The sequence below is a fragment of the Salminus brasiliensis genome, chromosome 7 (genome assembly GCF_030463535.1).
Source record: "Salminus brasiliensis chromosome 7, fSalBra1.hap2, whole genome shotgun sequence".
NCBI classification, from domain to species: Eukaryota; Metazoa; Chordata; class Actinopteri; order Characiformes; family Bryconidae; genus Salminus; species Salminus brasiliensis.
Window position 1 is genome coordinate 37302952 of NC_132884.1, and position 13571 is coordinate 37316522.

The 13571-nt window shown below is 41.5% G+C and overlaps 1 protein-coding gene across 4 annotated transcripts in view; it reads left to right on the forward strand.

The window, feature by feature from the left end:
• The window catches only part of slc12a5a (solute carrier family 12 member 5a), a 230397-nt gene that overhangs the window by 94121 nt on the left and 122705 nt on the right, over positions 1 to 13571 (forward strand). The gene's annotated exons all lie outside the window — the stretch shown is intronic.

Below are 13571 nucleotides of genomic sequence, written 5' to 3' on the forward strand. Positions count from 1 at the left end.
TGGAGGAGTGTGTTCTGCTGTCCTCTCTCCTCTTTTACTGCATGGCTGCCGTGACTAGAATAGTAATTGGCTCTTTTGTGTGTGTGTGTGTGTGTGTGTGTGTGTGTGCATGTGTGTGTTATGATGCTCCAGTGCTCACCCGTTACACACTCACACACTTTAGAAAGCCGTTGTACCTAAGCTTGGCAGAGTCACGTCTGAAGAGCTCCCTGCTTGAAGATGCCAACTTGTGCTGTCACTCAGTCCCCATTCGTTCTCTATGTCTCTCTCTCTCTCTCTCTCTCTCTCTCTCTCTATCTATATATCTATCTGTATATCTCTTCTTTTCCCTTTATTCTCTCTCTCTATCTCTCTCTTTCTCTCGTATGCAAGAATCTCATCTTTTAGAAAAGCATCCCACAAATCCCCATGTAGGGTCATGGCAACGCTGCCACGGCGGCGCTGCCACGGTAACAGCAGTGACTCTGGGCTAATGGAGACCAGCACAAGTCAGCCAGTGTCACATGCTTCTGTCTGTAATTTCCAATGTTCCAATGTATGGAATACATATCATCTTATATAGTTCTGTTAATTACTGCAGTTTCATTAAACGAGGCGATGGGTGTGTAGAACATCAGTGCTTGATGACGCCGATGCTGTAGATTTTATCAAGGACACTTTTCTTCCACACACACCACATTTATCACACACCCACTTGTGTGGAACAAGTCAGATGAATCAAGCTGTGTGTGTGTGTGTAAGTTTGTGTATGGATACACATGTATATATGTTACAAAGATAACATGGAGGTATATGTATATACAAATTGTAGGGACAAAAGTATTGGGACACATGCATATTCATTGTTCTGTCCAAAATCAAGGGTATTAAAAAGAGTTTAATTTGCAGTAATTCTCTACACCAATTTCTACTAGGTTGTGGAGCTCTGAATTGCATTCATTTGATTCCATTCAGCCATAAGAGCTTTAGTAAGATCTGGCTGTAGGGAGAATCACCACCACACATCATCCCTAACTCCCCAACGCATCTCAAAAGTATTAGATGCGTCATCATCATACCAGAGAGCACAGTACCTCTGCTCAACAGCTCAATGCTGGGGGCTTTATATCCCTCTAGCCCACGCCTGGCATTAGACATGGTGCCAATAGACTAATGTTCATCTCTCTAGAATGAGTCCTATTCTATTGGCAGTACAGGGAATAGACAAGCTGTGTGTGTGTGTGTGTGTGTGCATTTGCACATCTGTATCAGCAATGGGTGCAACTTGAAGTAGAAGAGTGCATTCATTAGAAGGGGTGTCCACAAACATTTAGACATATAGTGTATTACCAATAGCAGTCAGACATCAACAGCCCATTCTAGTGCAGTTATTGGTCATGTAACAGCAGGCAATGCTATTCTTCAAGCAACTTCATTAAAATTTCCATTATCTTCAACTGCAAGTATTAGTAGAGATGAGACCTCTACTGACAAGAGAAACAGCTCAAATAAATAGATAATTATCTTCTAAGTGCTTCCATCTGCAATGTATTATTATACCTGTTATTCATTTGTTCATGATAGATATCTTATAGAATGCCTTCTGCTGCTTATTTGATTATTTATGCTGTATATTGTTTTTCTAAACCCCTAATGAGCAAAAGCAAACCTAGAAAATCATAAATCACAGTCTGTCTCAACGTCAACAAACTGACTGTGACAAACTGTCTCAGTATGTCATTCTATAATAACCATAACAGGCCTGTTTAGGTCTCAACAGGCTTGTACAGCTCTACAGGTACATTCTCTGCATGATAAACCCTCTCTCTAATTATGACAACACCAACACATCCTCTATAATTCATGTAATTCAGCCTCTCTCTGCCATCAGAACCCTTCAGTCCTCTCCATTCGCCGCTTTCACATTTTTTACCCCTTACTTTAGTCTCTGAAACCTTTAGCACGTCATTCCACATTAACCTCCACAGGCAGCAGTAAAAGAGCAGCCGTCACCTTGGCTCTGTCTGGCCCTCTCCGTGGTGCTGAAAGCAGTCAGGCTGAGAGTATGTGGCTGCAGTGCCGCTGTCCAAGGTCCTGATTTATCCTCTTCATTGCGTGCTGAGTTACAGCCTGGGCGGGATTATCAGGAGATTTGGGCGAGCATCTCTGCATTTCGCTCCTCCAAGATGAAAGGCATTCATCTCCGATGCATTCGCCGTCCACCATGTTTAGCATATTCATGAGACACTATTTGATTATGCCATTTGTTAATTATTGGAAAGGGAGTTTGAGGCTTGCTGAAAGGAAGGCAAAATTAAACTTATGTCTTTTCGAGGTACTTAAGTAGGGGCTTCATATCTTTATTTAGACATGCCCTTCAGGTTATTATATTTATATCTACATATTTATGTATACATACACATTATATGGACAAAAGTATTGGGACACCTGTGCAACCATTGTTTCATCTAAAATCAAGGGGATTCAAAAAAATATTTTTCCTAGTTTTATTGAAGTAACTGTCTCTACTATCCAGGGAAGGCTTCCTATTATATTTGATTGCTTTCAGCAGCAATAAAAAAAGCATTAGTGAAGACAACATGTTGGATGATCACCACTCCACCTCATGCTCACCTCAAACTCCAGCTCATCTTAGAAGTAGTGGATGTAGCACCAACTATCATTCCACTGTGGGGCAGTGGTGGCTCAGCGGTTAGAGCACCGGGCTATTGATAACAGGGTTATGGGTTCGATTCCTGGGCTTGGCAAGCTGTCACTGTTGGGCCCTTGCTCTGGGTGTGTGTGCTCACTGCCCCTAGTTCATGTGTGTGTGTGTGTTCACTACCACAGATGGGTTAAATGCGGAGGACACATTTCGCTGTACAGAGACAAATATGTGCACCTATTCCTTTTTACAGTTTTTCCACTGCTAAATGTTGGGGGGCTGTATACCCCTCTAGCCCACGCCTGGCATTAAGCATGGTGGCAATAAGATGAAAAATAGAGTCTCCCAAATAGAGTCCTATTCTATTGGCAGTACTTCTCTACAGGGAATAGACAAGCTGTATGTGTGTGCATTTGCACATCTGTGTCAGCAGTGAGTGCATCTTAAAGTAGCTGAATGGATTCATTAGAAGGGGTGTCCACAACACCAAATAGAAACAATTGATGAAATGGATGCTTAAAGAAACACACAGCACGTTTCCTTCTTCACAGAGAAGAACAATTCAACTAGACAAAGATCTCTGCGAACTGCTGGCCTTGCTAGAGAACCCTTAAAAGAAAAGGAGCTCACACCGAAACTCACAGTGACGTCACCGCTGAGACACAGCGAGTTTTCCACCGGAGGATTATAGCTGAACACCTGTTTCACAAAGTGAGCAAAGCTGTTGAAGAGGTAATTAAGAAACAGGGCTATGGCATCTTTCATAAATGCAAAAGATGCTTTTGTACAACTCTGTTTGTCTCTCTCCTTCGCTAGGCAACACATGCAAACACACACACACACACACACACACACACACACACTTATAAATGGAGTGAAAGTTAGGGCTGGAAGTTTGCAGCCCTGTTGCAGTAAAGGATGTGACATCACAGCTAGCATTCTAATGAGCAGAGCAGCATCACCTGATAATGATCAAAGCTGTCTGCTCTCAGCGTGGGCTCACATCCAGCCACTGGAAGCAGAAGCACTACCTCTCCACCTCGTTTACTCAACCCAGACGTCTTGTTTCCACTTACATTAGACGTTTGTTAGATGATACCTAGTCTAGCTGATGTTAGCTAGCTGTTAACTACTGTAGTTAATGCTAGTTAGCTGTTAACTATGCTAGTCAATGTTAGCTTGATGTTAATTCTTGCTAGTTTTAGATAGATGTTAACTGATCTAGATGGTCTTAGTGAGATGTTTACTACTATAACTGATGTTTGTTAGATGTTAAATCTAACTGATGTTAGCTGGATGTTAATGACTAACTGATGTTACTTAGACGTTAACTCTAGATGCTGTTGGTCGATGTTAACTACTCTGACTGATGTTAGATGTTAGATGTCCTTATCCTTATCTGATGCTCGTGAGATGTTAGTCTATTTAAACTCTAGCTGATGTTAGTTAGATGACAATTCTAACTTGTGTCAGATAGATGTTAACCGCTGTAGTTGGTGTTAATTAGATATTAATTACTATAACTGATGTTTGTTAGATGTTACCTACTTTAAGTGATTAAATGTACTTAAATGTTACTTTTTCTAGCTGATGTTACTTAGATGTTAACTTTAGTCTATTTAAACTGCTCTACCTGATGATAGTTAGATGCTAGCTACTATAACTGATGTTTGTTCAATGTTAAATCTAGCTGGCGTTTGCTAGGTGTCAACTACTCTAAGTGATGTTAATTTGACACTTCCTACACTTCCTTATGTTAGTTAGATGTTAATTACTATAACGGATGTTAGTTAAATGTTAAAACCAGCTGATGTTAGCTGAATGTTAACTACTCTGGCTGATGTTAATCCTTTTCTGATGTTGGTGAGAGGTTAACTTTTAAGGTCTATTTTAACTGCTCTAGCTGATGCTAATTAGATGTTAATATTATAACTAATGTTTTTTAGATGTTTTCTAGCTGTTAACAACTCTACCCAATGATAGTTAGATGTTAACTATTGTAGTTGATGTTAGTAGGTTATTCCTCAAGGTTACCTGAATGCACACACTCAGATGATATACAATAATCTACATCATTATTTCTATATAATGATAAAATATGCAGATTTAGCATTCTGGCTAATTTTCATCTCCCGGGCCAGGCTGATGTTGAGATGTTGAGCTCCTCACACAGACAAAATCAATATCATGGTTGTATTGCCTTTATTGTCATTTTGTGTTCCTATTCTTGTCTAGTCTTTTTTTAGTGCCTCAATTAAGCAAATTTGTTGTCATTTAGACTTAAAACCCCACCCTTCACATTTGTTAGCTTAGCAATCCTGCTTATGACCATACTAACCTAAGGAGCCAAGGAACAGAAGGCAAACTTAAGGTTACAAACCGACATCCAATGAAGACATGATGACAAAAGGCAATAATAGTAATCCACATTATACTAAACCTGTACAACACAGTTACACACAAGACACATAAATCAATGAAGACCCAGGGTTGTAAGGATATACGACATGTAATGTGACTGTCATGGTGGCATTTTTGGTTATCCAGTAACCATGTCTTCAATCAATGGTTGTCAAACCTTTTGATTGATGAGGGAAGGGGGTGTTTTATTTTCTAAACCGATTAGCTGTTCTTGTCAGGAAGCAATTGAGCATTGTAACTGACTAATCAATCCCATTCAGTTCAGTAAGCTTTATTGGCTTCATTGATGTGAGCATGTGTTGCCATCTGCCAAGGCTTTCCTGGAATAATAGAAAACTAACATTTACAGAGTTAAGAAAGTTTTGATAAGTTTGAAGTAAGAATGGAAACATAAAGCCATTCGTAAAGCAAACCTTCCTGCTATCTGTTTGTTACAAATGCTCTGTTTAGAACTTCTCACTTTACACTTAGACACTCGTCACACTATGCACTGATTACACACATTTACAAAACTCTGCTTAGGTCAATCACTTCTCTATTTAGAAAACCTGAAGCAACCAGTGTCTGTAATATGTAGTATCAGCCCCTCTAGTCATATATAATCCCTAAAACAAACTCCGCTTCGGGCTCTTCATCATTTCATTAATTTGCTGCAAAAGATTCACAGACCTGCTTTTCTATAATTAACTGCTTTAGATCATTTTCTTTGTCTCTTCCATGTTTTGTTTTGGGGTTTTTTTTGTTGTCCACCCCCCTCTAATAGCCTCTGCTGCTTGCTAAGCTATGGTGTAAATATGGATATGTTCTTAATGAATTGTCTGGTTCATTAAAGATTTATAGCTAATGGTTAAAGATTTATAAACTAAATAGAAAAAGAACTGAGCAGAAAACTAAAATAGAAAATGCAGCCTGATTCTCACTGCCAGGTACTTGCTAGGCTGTTGCTCTATTGTTGCTATGGTGTTAAGTTTTTTTTTATATTTTCCCAGGTAGCTGCCATGGTGTTGATAAATGGTTTCTATAATATGTGCTATGGGTAATAATAGGTTGCTATGGTGTTGCTAAAGTGGTTTGTGTATTATCCCTGGTGGTTGCTATGGTGTTGCTAAGTGGGTGCTAGATGGCTACAATAGTGTTGCAAAGTGGTTGCAGTGGTATCCCAGGTGACTGCTAAGATGTTGCTAAAGTGGTTCCTCTAGTATCTCAGGTGGTTGCTATAGTGTTCCTAAAGTGCTTTGTGTAGTATCCCAGGTTGTTACTATGGTTTTGCCAGAGTGGTTTGTGTTGCTATGGTGTTGTTAAGTGGTTTCTATAGTATCCCAGGTGGTTGCTATGGTTTTGCTAAAGTGGTTTGTGTAGTATCCCATGTGGTTGCTATGGTTTTGCTAAAGTGATTTGTGTAGTATCCCATGTGGTTGCTATGGTTATGCTAAATGGTTGCTAGGTGGCTGCTATAGTGTTGCAAAGTGGTTGCAGTAGTATACCAGGTGGTTGCTATGGTGTAGCTAAAGTGGTTTGTGTAGTATCCCAAGTGGTTGCTATGGTTTTGCTAAAGAGGTATGTGTAGTATCCCATGTGGTTGCTATGGTGTTGCTAAATGGTTGCTAGGTGGCTGCTATAGTGTTACAAAGTGGTTGCAGTTGAATCCCAGGTGGCTGCTAAGGTGTTGCTAAATGGTTACTATATTGTCCTAGATAATTGCTACAGTTTCCCAGGGAATGCTATAGTTTACCCTGGTGATCTCAGGTGTTACCCAGTGGTTGCTGTGGTACCCCATGTGATTAGTTGGGTGTTACTATTGTATTTGTATAATAGTGACATAAGAAGAGTGCACAAACCTTTTCAGAAAGGTGCACCTCTTTTATTCCTCTAGGAAAAATGTGTATGTTGGATGAAAAATGTTGGATGTAGCCCAGCTCACTCACTATCAGACCGGACGATCTGGAGCTGGAACCGTGTCAATATCTGAACAGCTGTGAGGCGAGTGGTGTGGCGAAAACCTGGCAGAATAATCAATAAGAATCATAAAAAAAGGCGAAGAAAAAGATCAATCAGATACCTATATAGTTTACAGTTATTGCTTTTCGGTGCGCAACCTTAATAAATAAATAGAAGCAAAGTAATAACAACAAGGTAGAGAACTGAAGATGGAGTGAGAACAGGAGCATTATTGGACATAATTGGACAATCATTCATAATATAATTTCTAAACAGTGCTGAAAGGAATTTAAAAATTGAATGGAACTTTTTTATGGGTAGATCTCTTTACCTACCTCCCTCTCTCTCTCTCTCTCTCTCTCTCTCTCTCGCTCTGTCCAGTCTTCTGCCTATGTTCCGTAAAAGTTTCGTTAATAATGATTTAGCTGCGGCTGACTGCACCACACTGTAACAGCTCCCGTGAGGATTGCTCCCATTCTGGAAGGGATTTTCTTCCTATTATTATTATTTCTTTTTTATTATTTCTAATGGAGAATGCTAGAGTTTATGTGTCAGAGTGCAGAGAGATGGCAGGCTAAAAAAGGAAAGGAAATGCTCAGTCCAGGCTCTGACTGTGTGTATGTGTGTGTGTTTGTGTGTATATGTGTGATCAGTGGGTTCACACCATAAAGGCCCAAGGGCAGCTCTGGTCCTCCAGCAATGCCAGCAATGCCATCCAACCCCTAATTTACATCATTTTCTGTAAAAATAACTGTAATGTATCCTGTTAACAGCTGCATAAAAAAGGCAGAGATTTAGAGCGGCGCAGCCCTTTGTCTAATGAACTGTCATGGAAATGACCAGTGTAAGTAATGGGTTAGGGTTAGCCAAAGAGGAAGTGGACACCTGTTACACACACATACTCACAAACACATAAACACACACACACACACACACACACACACACACACACACACACACACTCACACAGCTGGTCAGGGTGTAGCAGTGATTAAAGAGATATGATTAGCCGGAGCACACAATGCCTGTTGCTACTGCCACAACTGACATCACCTTTTTTACACACACACACACAGACACACACACACACACACAGATCCAATTATAGCATTGTATAATTGGTTTTTGCTGAAGAAAGAAATGGGTTACTGATTGAAAGATCAGTGGTTTCTGTAGTAAAGGCGATACAGCGGAACAATAATTTGAAGGTAATTACGTCAGACTTTCCTCATCAAAAGCGATCCACAAAAGAGGCCTATTCACACACAGGTTGCGTGCTGAAGTGGCTCGGTGGATGAGCGTGCAATTAGTAAAAGAAAAATGTTTCCATCAGAAGGACTGATTAAGGGTACAGCTTGCTCTGTCTTTTTTCTTTTTTGAGCTCTTTCTTACCTTCATTCCCTGTTCCCTTCTCTCCCGTGTGTGAGGCCGAACAAAGATAGTACAATTTCATAAAAAGGCTGATTACTCCCCCCCACACACACCTCCTGACACACACACAAACACACACACACACACAACACAACAAAAGCAGTAAAATATAGAATATAAGCTTGAAGTTTAAAACATAGACTCGAGTGGTTCAGCGGTCGCAAGTTCGAATCCTAATCCATGCCGCTTTGCCATCGGCGGCCAGAATCCGAGTGAGCACAATTGGTAATGCTCTCTCTGGGTGGCTAGATGACGCTCTCTCCTCCATCAATCTTAAGCGATGTTGGCCGACACAGGCATCTGTTAGCTGGTGCGGCGGAGCTGGGGACCCAGCGCTTTCCTCCAAGCATGATGGCTGCCCAGTGATGCCGCATCGACTGCAGTTTGAAAAGAGGTGGTAGCTGGTTTCACATGTGTTAAATCAGATGTGTTAACTCCTTACCAATCCTAGTGTCGGGAGGATTGCTAGTGCTAGGAGGAGCTACAAAGGTTTGGGTTAATTTGTAGATGAGATGTTAGCAAACTGAAGGGATTGTCGCCAGTTACCTTTAAGCTTCGCCGCTACTCCCTTCCCTGTGTTTGGCCTTCTCGTGTCCTGAGGATACAATAGTAAACCCTTCTAATGTGAGTTGAGCTCCAGTTTGGTTCATCTTAGGTAGTCCAGTTGGTTTTCGAGGGAGCAGATGATACGCAATGGTAAAAACTAGCGCTGGCTAGTGTTCAGCGCCTGCTAGTGTTCAAACTGACCCCTGTTTGCTTTTTGTTGCTTTCACTTTGTTGCGTGATGAGCTTGACCCCCCCTTTCTATGGACACTGACACAGGAAAAGCTGCGGTCCTGAGGTCTGGTTCACATAGCAACCCGTATTTCCTTGACTAGCCATGTCTGGAGATGATTAGCTGCTTAGCCAGCTTTCACTAGGGCCTTCGCCCGTGGGCTGGATGTATTTACATTTTGGGGACGTAAATGTAACAAGTCAAGACTATTAGGTCATTCAGTTGAGATCCTGTATCGACAGATACGAGGCACTTCTGACATCTTTTCAATTGATATTGCATAATGACAACCTTTAATCAATTTCACACTGTAATAAAGAAAATGAATGACCACAAACTTCATATCATTCAAATAATTCATACAGAAGTTTAGCATTTTTATAGCTAGTGATAACTGCAACTGCAGGAGATGGCAGTTAGCTTATGGTTAAGTGAGGTGTAGTCAATAAAGGGCAGTAAGTTAGATGTTTATTAGTGAGTGTGTGTGAGTGAGTGAATGTGTGGGTATATGAAGTGGTGTCTGCTTTATGTACTATCACCACAGAGACTGCTGTCGCAATAAAGCAGCCACTGCAGTGGTGGTCACCAAGGAGAAGACTCTCTCTGTGCATGTGTGTGTGTGTGTGTGTGTGTGTGTGTAGGCAGGTGGAGGAGGTGTAGACTAAAGCTGAATAGACGAGCGGAAATAAGAATGAGCGCGAGAGAAAGGATGAGTCCGTGAGTGGTCCTTCACAGAGAATGAGGGCAGGACCGGGAAGACGGCGGTGAATGAAATGATCACGATTAAAGAGCAACATGACGCAGTAGATCCTGTCAGTCTGTCACGAAGGCTGAGTCTGAAATCCCTTCCCCATCGTCCACTGTTTGTCTAATCTAGAGGCCCTGACTTTGTCAGAAGGACTAATGCTCAGGATATAGATTAGAAACACTGATGTCAAAAACCTTATAGGCAACTTTATAGGAGAAAGAAAAAACTTCTTAATTTTCAATTAAAGTCAATGAAAAAATATTTGATTTCAAGTCATTTTGGAGCATTTCTATCGGTCCATTAATTGTAAAATCTTGACTCTATGTACGGAACAACTGCCAGATTCACATTATGTCAAAAGGGAGAAAGGCGAATACCAAGCCATGTCGCTTTGCCATCAGTGGCCAGAGTCAGAGAGAGCACAATTGTCGGTGCTCTCTGCAGGTGGGTACACGGCACTCTCTCCCTTCATCACTCTTAAAGCAATGTTGGCCGGCACAGGTGTTTGTTAGCTGAAATGGGGTGTGATGGAGTTGGGGACTGACACGATGCCGCATTGCCAGCAGTTTGAAAAAAGGCTGTGGCTATCTTCACATGTATTAGAGTACTTCTTAACCTCCTAGTGTCTGGAGCATTGCTAGTGCACCTGGGTTATTTGGTAATACCAAAGTGAGAGAAAAAGGAGAAAATTGACAAACAATTTATTTAAAAAAAAAAGCCTTTAATTAACTGTCTGGTGATGCTGGGGTTCCCCGCAGTGTTGGAGTAAGGATTAGGACCACGGTTAGGATTGGGTTTTGGGTTGAGATTAAGATTAGGGTGTATTTATAAGAAGAGAGAGACTAAAGAGAGGTAATAGGAAATGATCCAGTGTTTTGAACAGTTATGACATACAGGGTTATACTGGGCAACAGTACAGGGCTTTAGAGGTCAATTTAAAGTTTGATTGTCTGATTCTGGTTGACACGTGCCACAGCTCTGTTAGCATGTCATGTTATGTTGGCCTTGATGGTCCTGAGTCTTCCACGAGAGGGAAGAGGTTGGATGAGGTGATGTCCAGGGTGAAAGGGGTTGGCTATAATCCTGCCAGTGCACTTTATGACCCCGCTGTTATATATGTCCTGACGTATTGGCAGAGTACATCCAATTATCCTCTCTGCTGTCCTGATTATGTGCTGCCGTTTGGCTCGTTCTTGTGAAGTGGTTCAAAGCAGATGGTTATAGATGGTGTGAGGATGGACTTGGTGAACTGCTGTGCAGAATGGGATCATCAGGGTTGGAGGCAGGTTGAATTTCCTTAGCTGCCCCATGAAGAGCATTCTTTGTGTCTTATTTTGGTTATGGAGAGCATGTTACCCTTCTAGTTTAGGTCCCTAGAAATGGCGGTGCCCAGGAGTGACTTCACAGTTGAAACCACTGACCACCACCATCTCTACATCTTTTTTTTGTGCTCAGCAACAGGTGGTTGATGCTGCACCAGGACAAACAGCTGCTTAGCATTCTTCTGTAGACAGACTTGTCACCATTGGTTATGGTATGATGTGCAAACGTCAGGATCTTCACAGATTGATCCTTGGAGATGCAGTTGTAGAGACTGAAAAGCAAGGGTGAGAGCAGACTGCCTTTTTGTACTCCAGTACTGAGGGTCCAGGTGTCTGACAAGTGTTTTCCTAGCTGCACCCGCTGGCTTCTTATGGTCAGGCCACCGGCAGATGCGATATGGCACTGACAGTCTGGCCTGCAGGAGCTATGGCACAATAGCGCTAAAAACTGAGGCCAAGCCCACAAGCAAAACTCTTGCGTAGGTCTCTGGACTATTGAGGTGCTGTAGCATGAAGGGCATGAAGGGCCAAATTTACTGCATCATTGACAGACCTTTTTGCCCTGTATGTGAACTGCAGGGGGTCCAGCAGAGGGTCTGTAAGAGCTTTAAGTAAGGCTAGGACCAGGTGTGTCCAGACCTATGTGACTACAGAGGTCAGGGTATCCATAATTAAGCATTAAGATGATGGCTCATGCCTTAGTTCTGATAATTTGTTGAAAATAGGTCACTACAGCAATTCTTTAGAGTGGACGATGAGACTAAATCTGGGCCCAGAAGAGCATTGCACGCCCTGCTAGTTGATTTGAGATGAGGAGATGGGCGGGAATAGGATAGCTAGAGATTGCTCCTCTAAACCTGTAGTAGAACTCATTCAAGTCACTGGAGAGCTGCCAGTCGTTGATCCATCTATTAAGTAGACTCTCCATAAATCTGTCCGTGTGTCTGTCTGTCTGTCTGTCTATGCATCAGCCAGTCAATCAGTCGGCCTGTCTGCATCAATCTTAACTATCTTCTAGCCTCTCAGCCACTCCTGCCTGCCTCCGAGTGGTGGTCTCAACCTAGCAGTGACACTGGTGTAAATACCCCAGCAACTCTGCTGTGCTAAGAATGGTCCACTACCCATGTATTATGTGGTCAACAACTCTCATCTGGCCATTGATGACATGGGGTAGAGTGGAGCTGAGACATTGTGCAGCAGCAGATGGGCTACAGTGGGTTATTGTACTCCTGTGTAGTGGGCATATAAGGTAGGTGGAGCTGATAATATGACAGTGAGTGGAATTATACAGTGGATATAGTGGTTAATAAGTGTATTTATGTATCTATATGGGCTGCTTGCCTATCAGCTACTCTCTTGCCCATTGGAATTCTTATTATGCGCTCTGCCATCACTCATCAGCTCACAACAGTGTTTGTGTTTGTGTAAATATATACTGAGCAGCTCATTAGTAATATTGAGTTCATGAGGCTTCCTTACTCTGTGACAGGGTAAGGATGCAGGACTATTTAGGCACTTTAATGAGCTCACATTTTCCCCTGCAATGCTGAATTTTAGTCTCTGTATTGTTTTTATTAGTAGTATTATTGTTTTTTTTTATATTATTGGTATTTAATTATTATTATTATTATCATTACTGTGACAACAGTAAATATTATTACTACCTACTATGCCTGGCAGTAGGCTTGGTGCCAACAGGTTCATGTTTTACTGCTCTGAGAGCCATATTCTATTGACAGTGTTTCTCTACGGGGACTAGACAAGCTGTATGTGTGCATTTGCACATATATGTAAGAAATGGGTGCAACTTATAGTAGCTGAATGCATTCATTAGAGGAGGTGTCCACAAACATTTGGACATTTAGTGTACCTCAGGGTCATCTGCTGTGACACTGAGAATTTCCCCACTGCGGGACTAATAAAGGATTATCTTATCTTATCTTAAGGTCTCCCACTGATCATGTACCCCCTCCTTTCCCTCTACCTCCACACACTGACTGCTTAAGAATACCCGGTTGTATTGGGCCTCATTGGACTAATTTGTATGTGCTAGGACCATGAGAATCAACACTTGCTGATATATTATTATTATTATTATTATTATTATGACTGACATAATTATTAGTACTGACTATTATACCTATTAATGTTGAAAATACACTGGCTGAAATGTATAATAATAATGCAAGGTGGGTTTCTGAGACTATATCCATGGCGCTTTTATTTCTATTAATAGAAATCCCCTGAAGAGTCTGAACTAATTTCAGTGTCTGATCTTCCTTTAACACAGCA